At 42.6% G+C, this 12,746-nt stretch overlaps 1 protein-coding gene across 2 annotated transcripts in view; it reads left to right on the top strand.

Moving 5' to 3' along the window:
- Positions 1-12,746, top strand: part of PALD1 (phosphatase domain containing paladin 1) — a 130,782-nt gene that overhangs the window by 79,001 nt on the left and 39,035 nt on the right. The gene's annotated exons all lie outside the window — the stretch shown is intronic.

Genomic DNA, 12,746 nt, shown 5'->3' with positions numbered 1-12,746 from the left:
TGCCATAGTCTGTCGGAAAGGGCAGGCTGAGAGGAATCCAACAACACCAGAATGGTCCCGATCCAATGAATCCGCCCCCCCAAAACACCTGAGAAGCTCCCCCCTCCCAGCTGCGATTCTGAGCCTGAAACAAAGCCACGTGGCTGCGTTTACTTGCGAGTAGGCGAACTTGCCTTAGTCGAGGCAGGCTGAGAGGCTCCAAGGATGTCAGAATGGTCCTCATCCAATGAGTGCAGCCCCCAAAAACTCTCCCTCCCAGCTGCCTCCCTCCCAGTCTATGGAGCCCTATGGAAAGCAAAACCACCTCACAGTTGTGTTTACTCGCGAGTAGGCAGACGTGCCTTGGCTGGTGGTCAGGCCAGGCAAAGGAGGATCTGAGGACACCAGAAGGGTCCTGATCCGATGGAGCTGCTCCAGAAGGCAGCCCCCCCCTAAAAAGAGCAAAAAAGAGGCTTGAATGGTAAGGGGAAAGTTTTCTATTTTGCACTTGCAAAGCCAGGTGGGTCTTTATTCTTATATGCCTGAAATAGAAGAACTTTAAACTGGGCGCTGGAGAGGACTGGAAATCTCACGGATTCTTTTTTTGGGGGGGTGGGGGGGGGTTATTGCAGGCAGACTACAGAGTAAGCTCCATTGACCACTATGGGACTTACCTCATAGTAGACATAGATAGGATTGGCCTCACAGGCTGCAATCCTACCCACACTTTCCTGAGAGTAAGCCCCATTTACCACAATAGGATTTACTTCAGAGTAAATTCACTTGGTGGAACAGGACTGGCTCCCCCTTATTTAATTATTTTATTTTAATTTATTTATAATTATTTTAATTTGCTTGATGGTGTCACTTCTGGCCATGACATCACTTCCAATGGGTCCTGGACAGATTGTCATTCTAAAAAGTGGGTCCCAGTGCTAAAAGTTTGAGAACTGCTGCAATAAGGTGTTAGTAAATTGACACGGGGTGTGTGTGTGTGACTCTACAAGTTTTCAAAATCACTAAAATCAGAATTTGGAGGAATAATACCATCATGTTATATATCAATCAATGCGTACTTTCATGCAGAATGCAATGAAACAAACCACATTGAAATATCTGTGTTATAACAAAAGGTACAGCTGAAAAACCGTGGGGGTGGGGCGATGGTACATCACCAATCCCACCTGGGGTGTTGCCCCGCCCAGTACATGGGTTGATGCACAGGCCTCCCGCACCGGGTGGCGCGAATCTTAGTGACACCACTGATCTGATAATTGGCTATTATTGACTGATGGATTATAATTGACTGACTTATGACTTTTAACTTACTTACTTGTTGAGTTTTGTACAGTATTTTAAACTATGCATGTTGTGATACTTTTGTAAATTTATATTTTCTCTGATCTTGCTCAACTGCCATTATTTTGCCAGTGACATTGTAGCATTAAATTTCTAGATACTGCTTTTTTTTTTCTTCCTAGATTGGTGATTCCAGCCTGCTGGTAATCATACAGTGAACAGAATGAACTTGCAGGGCTACAGAGTCAGCTCTGATTGGCTGTGTTATGAGGACACTGAGGGCAATTGAGTCAGTTGAGCAAGATAGCAGGAGCGTGTAAATGAATAAGTAAACATTTTCATTGGCTGTTCCAAGCTATTCTGAGAGGGTGCTTTTCAAGGCTCCTGAAAATGTTCCTGAGTCACTTGGGTCTGCTTGGATGTTTTTGTAAACCTTTTACCTTTGGTTCAGTACTTAAGGCAAAGAATGCTGTGGCCCATTGAGACTAATTGGTTTATTATGTACAAATGTGGAAATATTTAACATCTGCCTGGTGCTTAATCACAGGAGGCGTTGCTCCAGTCAAGAGTGGACCATCATTGCACTTTTGAACTGCTGCTGTTTTCACCCAGAGGATCAAGTCAGGCTAACGCTGGGGGCCTGGAATGTGATTTCTAGCACAACAGTGGCTTTCGTTTTGCTGGAGTAAATGGGTTCCAGGTGGCAGCAGAGAAAACCCTGCCCAGACTCTATTCTAAAACACTGGTGGCTATTTTGGTTTTTGCCTTTTTTCTTTCTTTTCTTTTTTTAACACGAGTTTAGGTGCCTTTTAAAATTATATGCCAAAATTCCAAAACGGCAGTCGTTGAGCCTTGCCACAACATTGGCACAAAGCTCCCCTTCTCAGCCAGATCAAGGAAAGGTCAAGGGGAAATAATAGGCTCTCAGCTACTAACTTTCTTTCAAACATTTCCCCCCCCCCACCATCCGAGGCACTTGTTATCCCCATCCATTGCTCAGTGCTTCAGTCACCCAGAGGTGTAGAAGTTCCCCCTTCCCTCCATCTCTCTGTGTGTGTTCTTTGCAACTGGTACCAGAGATCTGATCACAGCCAGATGCGGCCTCTTCAGCCTTGCCGAAGTGCCTGCCACAAAATCTGTTTCTAAAACAAGGGGGTTTTATCTCACCTCTATTTTTTTAGCCTTGGGTAGATTTTTACTTCGGACTCTTTTCCTACCCCATCCTTGCACCAGAGTTTGCCAGAACACTAGATTCATTTAACTGGGGTTTCAGTTCTTATTACTCTAGGACAAGGGTGCCCAAACCCTGGCCCTGGGGACACTTGCAGCCCTCGAGGCCTCTCATTGAGGCCCTTAGGGAGTCCCCAGTCTCCAATGAACCTCTGGCCCTCCGGAGATTTGTTGGTGCCAGCACTGGCCCGATGCAACTGCTCTCAGAGTGAGGGCGACTGTTTGACCTCTCGCGTGAGCTATGGAATGAGGGCTCCCTCCACTGCTTGCTGTTTCATGTCTGTGATGCAGTAGCGGCAGCAAAGGAAAGGCCAGTCTTGCTTTGTGCAAGGCCTTTTATAGGCCTTGAGCTATTGCAAGACCTTCATTCATTCATATAAGTTCATCTTTAATATATTCATTTATGTAAACGCATGTAAATTTATTCAAATTTTAAATGTAAATCTTTTTTCCCCCAGCCCCCGACACAGTGTCAGAGAGATGAAGTGGTCCTCCTGCCAAAAACTTTGGACACCCCTGCTCTAGGATAGTGGTTCTCAAACTTCTTTGTCTGGCAGCTTCCTTTCTCTGCTGGGCTGTTGGCTAAGGCTCCCCTGTAGAGCTGCAGGCCTGTACATTGTATAGGGTGGTGGATTTTTCACAAGGATTCTGCGACTTCCCTAGCTGGTTTCTGTGGTTCTCTGGGCAGCCACAACTCACAGTTTGGGAACCAGTACTCTAGGGCTATCTTCCATATATGAATCAGAATATCTAACTTTGAAAGTGACGATAAGCTGAGGAAGAAGGGAAGAGAAATTACTTATTTAATCAGGAGGAAGGACATGCATGTATGTTCATGCACACACGCATGTGCACATGTGTCGTTGTCCCCCACACACCCTCCTATCTCTGGAGTAAGTGATTCATTGCAGCCTGGACCACCAGCTGATGAATTTGTTTTTTTAAATGGAACCCCCATTTTGTGAGGGTGTTGTGAGGCCTGGTACTTCAGTAACACTAGTGGGTGTTTGCCTAAAGAAGAGATTACTGCAGAGCCCCAAGGGTCAACCTTGGCCATGGGTACCTGAACCTCAGAACCAGATCAAAACAGGATTGAACAAACACACCTGTAACCTTTGTGTCGATCCATCATATGACCACAGCCTTTCACACAACTCCTGCCTACCCTGAATTATATGAACGCCTCAAAGTACAGCATGAGGTTCTGGTTTGGCTCCATTTGATAATCAACCTTCAAAGCAATCAAGAGTGGAAGACCAAGACCTCTCAGTTTCTTTTCAGTTAATGTTTATGGTTCCCAGGACAGCTGTCTGTGCAATGCTCACCCTTTGCTGGAATGAAGATCCACAGGCATCCAAGGGCTTGTGGCATGTCCTATGCTGTTCAGAATTACCTTTGAAAGTATAGCATTGCTCTGCTAGGATAAATGGGCTTCTGAACAAGTTATAGAAGAAATATGTGTGCTCATGGCTATTTCTCTGTTCTTTTTTTCCTTACCTCGTTTTGACTTCTGACAGATAACTTTAACTTTACTATAACTTTTTTGTTGTTGTTGTAGTGTCTCTTGGAATCTTATTTGCCTAACCTGCTGTACACACTTCAATTTCATGGGACTTTCTTTCTTAGTCTAAATGAGTATTCCTAAACCCCTGTCAGCATTGGGGCTGTTGGATTTCTGGGTGTCTTCTGATCTCATTTCAATACATTACTTGTATTCTGTGTGGAAATATCAGAGCTCTAAAAAGTTCAAATTATTTTTGTATTATAAAAATAGAGGTATGTATAACACATTTTGGGGATCAGAAAATACAGATGTGGGAGGAAAAGGTAGAGGATGAGAAGGAACTGACATCATTGCTTAAGGGCAGGTTCATACAGGAGTACAGTATGTGAATGAGGCTCCTTGGGGTGAGAAACCTCTAGTCTAGGTGATAATTTGCAACTGTGGTAGGCTTCTCAGAGCAACAATGAGGAACATTGTAACCATTGCTTTGTTCTTCTCAGCATGGCTTGGTCCAAGAAGCCCTGCTGAAGTAGGGCTGAGCAAGAAATGGCACTGGAGGCCAAACTACATGTTACATTAAACACATAGTTTGACACCAGTAGCAACTTCCCTTCTGAGAGATTATGATTTTCATTGTGATTGTGACATGGTGATAAAGGGTTAATCACTGCCTCCCTATGCACCATGGTCCCCATCCTGATCAGATCCTCTTGTGGCTGCTATTTTACTCTTGCAAACATGAACTTGCATTGCCAAATGACATTTATTTAACATGCAGTTTGGTCCCCAGAGGAGTTTGAAAGGGAGCATCAGCAGGTCACTGATTGCTGTTTGAATTGCTTGTCGCTGCAACCGCCAGGAGGCTTCTCAATATGTGGAAATTACTTTGTGGGCCTCTGCCTGAAGAGGGCAATTAATTTTAGCGACTGTATTTGAGTGGAGCACTGTGCAAGGCAACTAGAGGCGCAAAGGTTATAATGTGCAATTGGGTAATAACTTAAATGGTAGGTTTAGATGGAAAAGAGGATTTGTGGCAGCCTGTAGGAAATTTGTAAGGATGTGGTAAAAAAAAACAACACCTGATGTTCGAAAAATATAACTTCTTTAAAATGGTCTCTTGGTTTTGTAGGGCATATCTGAATAACCTATGTAAAGATAGTTTGCAGCACAATCTAGTTTTTATTGAAGTGGATGGCAAGCTTCCCAGAGAGAACCAACATTGCTGTTTGAAACCTCCTGTTGTAAATGACTGTAGAGGAGGTTGCAAGGTCATGGTATCAACACCCCCTCCCCAACCTTTCTGTTCCTGCTGAATTCATACCAGGGGTGCTTTTTCTGATTGTGACTTGGGAAGGCATCTCTGAACCCCCCCCCCCCCACACACACACACACACAGCATAAAGTTTGCACTGGCACCTGCAAACAACTCAGAGGAAGACTAGAAAGCAAATTGTAATTGTACTGTCATGTCATCTGCATCCTGTCAGCAAGGATCTTAATTTATGTACTCCACTGATTTTCCACGCTAACGAGAGGAATGGAGTATGGTGGTCTTGAGCTTTTCAGTGTAGGGTATGTTTTATTTATGAAACATCTTAGGATCTGTATACACTTTGTAACACTTTGAGAATTGACACAATTGACAGATGCGTGGCTTCTGTGCAGTCTTTTCTGCTTGGATGCAACAAATGGTGGGAGTATGGCATCCATAGTTGAATCAAGCCTCAGGCAAAAAATTGCTGAATGAGGAGCACATGCTTTGTCTAGCAAGTGTTCATATGCCCGCATTAAGAAACCCTCATGTGTGATTTTATAGCACTTCTCATTAACAGTAGTGAGAAATATCTCCTCCCCCCAAATTTGACTTGTGGTCTGCTTTCTACCACTCATTAAGTAGGAAAACAATCAGACTGGATTTGTTGTTAGCTTTCGACAGGGATGTTCTCCATCGTCTTTCAGTTTGTGACCAGGTGGTGATACTCTGTAGGTTATATTGAGCCTGTTCCCCTCTGACTGATCTTTCACAGGCTTTGATGGACATTTCCTAATAAGTGTCAGAAATAACTTCAGTGCTTCTGCTCAAGCTTCCTTCCCTGGTTGTCATGCTCAAAATTGATGTGGTCATCTGTACAAAATTACATCCATTACCTTGCATTGATTTGTACCAGGGTCATTCCATCTACTCTAGTTGCAGAGCTTCCTGGCACCACTACTTGCTGCTCTTCCTTCTGTATAGATGACCTTCTATAGGTGTCAAAGGTTTGAAATGAAAAATCTCTGTGTTTGAAATTTGAAAGATCTTATCCTTTGGAGGGCTTGTGAAAAGCTTGGGAGTGTTAATGTTACTAGCATGGGAAGCCCAGAAACAGCAAAAATGTTCCTGGGTCTTTCCCATTGAAATAAAGGTAATGCTTGTTCTAATTGCATACCTTTTTCATTGCCTCTAAAATGCTGAATTTTTGACCTATATTTCTTAAAAACGATGCCTTAAGAGAGCAATAGAATACGCGAACATTTCATTGCAATAGGGTGGGAGACATGGAAGCTACAAGCAGCGCAAGAGCTGCTGTATATCCCATTGAAATAAACTGAAACCATAGAGTGAATGCACCCTTTAAAACTAATAGCCTATCAGATGGGTTTCTTGTATCCAGTGTCTCTGAAACCTTTCCGATATGGTGTCTTATGAGAGTGATGTAAGACTTGCAATATTCATGCTATTTTGGTTAGAAAGCATCAGTTATTAGAACACTGGTTGAATCCGTGCTGAAATTGGTGTTAAGCAAATGGATTTTCAATTCAGTCGTGCACAAGGTGGGTGTGCTACAAATCTGCCACCTAATTGTCACCTCTTGGGGTATAAATATTGCCCCCCCAAATCACTAGCAACCTTACTCATCACAGATGGCAGCGGTTCACCATTTTTGGTGCTTTGACTCATGTACCACAGTACTGAATCATTAAGTTCAAAAGATAATTCACAGACCAGTTTGTGAAAAGTCCTGCTTTGATGGGGTTTTCCAGACCTAAACCAGTTGCAACAAAGTATTATTAAGAATGTGCTATCCTAGTGCTTCGTTTTCCTTCAAGGAGCCATTTGCCATCTGGGTCCACCCAACTCTCTCAATATTTTTTTCTAAAATGATTAGAAGTTGGGCAACCAGCAAGGCATCATCCTGAAGCTTCATAGCTGCTGCTTGTGTCAGGATTGTCCTGACCTGGGCATGTGGTGAGCTACTCAGGGCTGCAGAGGGGAGGAAGAAGGGCACTGCGTAGTGGTGTTTGAGATTCCAGCCTCCTGACCAATACATGTAATTGATAAATAACTTCCTAATTCCCTGTGCAGACAGAAGTTAGATTCTTGTTTTGTCTGAGTAGTGTTGTAACCTTTTTTCCTGTGTTTCTGCTGGTCTGCTCCCCTTCCAGTTCCATTCTCTGACCCCTTACTTGTTCTGCTGCCTGCTTGCATGTTTGCTCAGGCCCCACTTTGGGTGGGTTTCTTGCAGTTGCCCTTGCCTCTGATTGACCCTTCTGTGGATTTGGCCCCAGTCCTGCCAGGAGTTTCACTTCAGCTCCCCATTTACAGCAGTCGGCTTTGACCTCTAGGTATCACTTGATAAGGTGGTCATGTGAAGACCGATGCACATTGGTTTCTTGCACGTTGCTTTGAGCACATCAGACGTTACTTTCGCAGGGATGTAATTTATATATGACTGCAATAGCCTCTGCTTTCACACAGTCACTTCAGTGTGTGGCATGCACAGCTGGAAACCGCCAGGTTCAGCGTCTGCCATGTCATGACATGCAAGCCAGTAGGCTCTGGGTCAAAGAAAACACTGCCTCTCCCACAGCTATTGATGCTTAATGTTTTTATTTTTCCTGGACCACTTTATTCATTTTTAATCCCAGTGTAAACCTTATGTTGCTTCTCTGCCTGAAGAGCAAACCTCTGGCAAATGAGTTCTGAAAATACACCAACTAAAAGCAAAGCAAATTCTGGTGGTCCTTTGTCTTTCTTAGGATTGCTTTTCTGTTTGGTGGCAGTAGAAGGAACCCCAGGAAATGGTGGAAAGTTTCATTGTGTGCCTGTCTCTTGTTAATCTTAATTTCAGCGGTGTTCTTTTCTATTGCTCTGAAGTGAGTCTGTTGCTATGTTGGAGCAATTCAGACCTCAGGAACATTGCCTTCTCTCCCACCAAAACCCTCTCCACTGTTAGCTGACCAAAAAGCAAGTGCTCTTTGGATAGCCTAGTTGCAGATCAGGAGTTGCTTACTTAATTATCTCTGCTCATAAGTTTACATTGCTATTCGTCAAATATTAGAGGACAGTAGGGTGTTTTGGTGACATGAGGCCGCATGGCTATCTAGTGGCTATAAGGCAGTTCTGGTTTGTAAGGGGTCTACATGGCTTAACAAGCCAGAAACCCTATGGAAGTCGCAAACTTTGGGGTCCTGTTTTGGTGCATGTGATGATGGCAATTGCCTCTTCAGAGGCCTGCTGCCTACCGCCTCCGCACTGATTTTCTCTGCAATGAAAGTCAAGCTGTTGCCGCTTATCCTCTCTTTAAATCTATTTTGCAGGGTACTTGTAAGCTTTCCCTAATAGGGAAGCCAATAACTTTGAGGAATCTGGTGGGGGACATAATGATAGGCTCACCAGCACTATGGTCCTGATCAGTGCTTTTTTTGTAAAAAAAAAAAAAAGGTGCAGGAACTCACGACTTGTTAATCTTTTATTTATTTATTTATTTTATTTATTTATCTATTTATAAATTTATTTAAAATAAAATATTATATATATATATATATATATATATATATATATATATATATATATATATATATATATATATATAATGTATGTATATATAAATATATAAAATATTTTTTTTATTTAAAATAAAATAAATCTTTTATTTATTTATTTATTCATCTCATTTCTCTCTCTTTAAATCCCCATTCCCCAACTACTTAAGAACTAGAAAATGAGGGGAGATCTTCAAGAGAGAAGAACAAAAAGAGACGGACCACCTCTGGAGCACACAGCAAGGATTATATCACGGCTTGTTGCATGTATTTGCAAATATGTAACAACCAAAAAAATTAATTAAAACTTTTAAAACATTTAATAAATATTGGTTAAAACAATTGATGAAGGCAAAATATAAAAAATGATTACATTACATCACTCTACAGATTTGTTTGAACCCAAATCAATTGGCACACAGGGGAGAGGGGGCACAAAAGATGGGTTAATTAATTGATTAATAAACAAGTTATGGATCAAAAATCATGTGGTCACATACCCTCTATTGGCTCAAGACATTGAAACATGATTGGTGCAAAAAAAGAGAGAAATATGTGATCAGATAACAATGAATGCGCAATATAAGCATTCCCACACAAGGGGGGAGCAGAAGAATAAACACAAAAGATGAATTGTAAAATAGATAAATTATATAATACCGGAATATAATCTATTTTACAACTCATCTTGAACCAATAGAGGGTGTGTGACCACATGATTTTTGATTCATAACTTCATAACTTAATCAATTCATTAACCCATCTTTTGTGGTTCCCCCCTTTCCCCTGTCTACTATGTCCCCATTCCCCATTATAATAATAGTGATTATTAAATATAGTCTAAAAAAACCAAAAATTAATAGACAACAATGATCTGACCTACTGCACAGAGGAATACATATTTCCTAAGTGTTGTTATAATGCAGCAAGGACACTTAAGCTTCCCCATTTATAGTTAAAAACCTAAATCTCCTGTTGATGTCATTACAAAGCTACTAAATTATTAGTAATAATTTTTGCTTGATTAATTTAGATCAGCCAAGCCTTATATTGATAACTATAAAAATGAATGAATTACTTGCTTCTGAGTAGACCTGCATAGGCTTGGGCTGCAATCCCATCCACCTTTTCCTGGGAGTAAGCCCCACTGAACACAAGGGGGCTTACTTCTGAGTAGACCTGCATAGGCTTGGGCTGCAATCCCATCCACATTTTCCTGGGAGTAAGCCCCACTGAACACAAGGGGACTTACTTCTCAGTAGACATGCCTAGGCTGTCTCAGGTGCAGGGGCTGCACCAGCCAGCTTCCTTCCCCCCCTCCTCTTGCCAAGCCAGTACCTGGGTGCTGCAACCCGTCTCCCTGGCTTGCTGTCCCTCGTCGTCCTCCTCCTCCTCCTCAGCACATGTCCCCACGCCCTCACCGGCTTGGTAGCTGAGCGTGGGGAAGCAGAGCGCGGGGAGAGGAAAGGCGGGCTGGGCTCAGGCGAGAGCTGAGTGCGGTGAGGCAGGGGCAGTGCTTTTTTTGTAAAAAAATAAAATAAAAAGTGCAGGAACCCACTTACAAGAACAAGTTTAAGATTAACAAGTGTAATCTTTTATTTATTTACCTCCCCACCTAAAAAAAAAAAAAGAAGAAAAAAAATTATCCCTTACGGGGATTTGAACCCCCAACCTCTGGCTCCACAGACCAGCACTTTAGTAACTGAGCCATTGGAAGTCTTAGGCTCAAAGTGTTTGGAACTAATACTTGAGGCACTGATGGCCACCAGCTGGGATCAGGACCTTATATATTAGTTCTGAACACTGTAACTCTAGGCTTTCCTATAGCCCAATGGAGAGAGTGCTGGGCTGTGGAGCACAAGGTTGGAGGTTCGAATCCCTCCTTAGCCAGCAGTGCTGGGTGGCGCAGGGAGGGAAAAAAGGTGGGGGCCAGGAGGAGGGGGGAAAAAAGGTGCCGGAACGCCGTTCCGGTGCGTTCCATTACAAAAAAAGCCCTGGTCCTGCTTCAGAAATCCTGTCCCTCAGGTCTGGGGCTGCTTTTTAAAAGAAATGTCCAGAGACAGCAGATCCCAAAAGGAATTTCCTTCTTATCTCATTTTGCTCTGAGGGCCCATCTTTTGCTTTTCAAAATGAGGAGAAAAGCCCACATAAAAACTCCACATCGCTAGATGAGGAATGGAGAATTTTGTGCAAAAGAAGTAGGCCAAATATAATCCAGTTGTAGGCCTTACTGTACACCAGGAAGTTCACTAGTGAGCCTTGTTGCCTGGATTTCACTGAAAGCCAAATAGAGCTTGGGCATTCATCGTCACCCAGCATCTGGAGCCTGTCTAGCTACATCCGAGTAACTGGCACATACCATACCTTGGCTGAGGTCATTACGTTTTCTTCCTTTTTTCCCCTCTCCCTCCCTTTCCTAATATTTTGGGTGGGGGAGACTCATTTTTGAGAAAACAGCGTTGAGTGTTAAATAAGCTCCAATTCATGTGGCAGCTGTCAGCAGCACCAAGTGTGAAGCTTATGTAGGAAAATCTATTGTTCCCTGGAGGGGTTTGCACCAGCTTCTTTATCTTGCTAGCAGGGAAGGCATAAAGAAGCCCCATTTTTCCTAAAGTACTTTGAGAATGATGTATTGGAGGGGGCCCACTGGAAGGGAGGTCCTTACTGGATGGTAATGGCTTCCAGTCCTTTTGAGCAGCAAGAGATATAACTTTAGTGCATAGCAGACAGGTTGTCTGCTAAGAGGAATAAATGGCTTTAGCAGACTGGAATAATAGCAAGACATTAAGAGCATGTCCTAAGTATTCTCTGCCTGGCTTTTTTTTGGTGTGTTCTTCAAATAAATCCTCTAGCCTTTTCAAAAATTTTAAATAAATAAGAAGATAAATCTTCTCTTGAAAGGATAAAACATCTCTTGAAAAGGATAAAACTTCTCTTGAAAAGCCATCTCTTGTGGTCCTGAGGCAGCACCAATAGGTGCCAAATTGGTTTGACTTTACTCGGATTTCAAGTTTCATTAATATTTTAACTTTCAGATGGTTTTTGTTATCAGGATTGTCTGGGACTTTACACCCACACCAACGTGCTCTTTGAAAGAATAATGGGACAGCATGCCATTGGTTGGAATTCATAGTGTTTTGTACCCTAAAATTAGTTTTGTTTGAAGAATAGTGCCAAATGTGGAAGAGAGGATTCACTACTTAAGCATAAGTTGATTAATTTGAAAAAAAAAGAAAAAGATTCCAAACATGGTATGGAAGATTGAAACTTGCATTTGGGTGGGGTTAGACCCAGGTTCAAACCCTAGTCTAGCAATAAGGCTCTTTTGGGTGGCCTTGGTGAAGTCACGTTCTTTCAGTCTGAAGTTGGTGGAAGGAAGACTTGTGATAGGCAGAGACCATGTTTTTCCTCCCCTTCAAACCTGTGCCAGTATGTGGATAAAATTGTGTTAATTTTGCGAAAGGGTGGCCATCGCTGACCACCACGTGCTCCATAGCATCTCTTTAGTCAGGGTGAGTGCTATCTAACCTGCACTGAGCTATTGGTGTAAAGAGTCTTCCTTCACCCAGACATAAGCAATGGTACATGGGCTGAATTCCCTCCCCCTGCCCCCCCCCAAGACTTGGGTACAATCTGCTCAAGGCTAACTTGCATTTCAAGTCTTCTTACTTAAAATGAGCAGTATTTTTGGAGGAAAATTTTAGGGCCGTTGACTGTTCCATGTGAGAGTGTCTGGAAGGGTTATATCTGCACTAATTCCAGAGGCTTAGAGTGGATAACTACATGCTAATTAAAAATAGCAAAATACTGCCTGCCTAAATGATACCATATGCTTGTTGAAATGTGCAGGCTAGAGCTCTGGCAAATGTGGGGGGGGGAGAGAAAGAGAGAGCATTTTGGTTTTTATGAGAAAATGTGGACAAACTCC

The sequence above is a fragment of the Tiliqua scincoides genome, chromosome 3 (assembly GCF_035046505.1).
Source record: "Tiliqua scincoides isolate rTilSci1 chromosome 3, rTilSci1.hap2, whole genome shotgun sequence".
Classification (NCBI taxonomy): domain Eukaryota; kingdom Metazoa; phylum Chordata; class Lepidosauria; order Squamata; family Scincidae; genus Tiliqua; species Tiliqua scincoides.
Note: the sequence above shows the minus strand (reverse complement) of the source record. Positions and strands in the feature narration are given on the sequence as shown.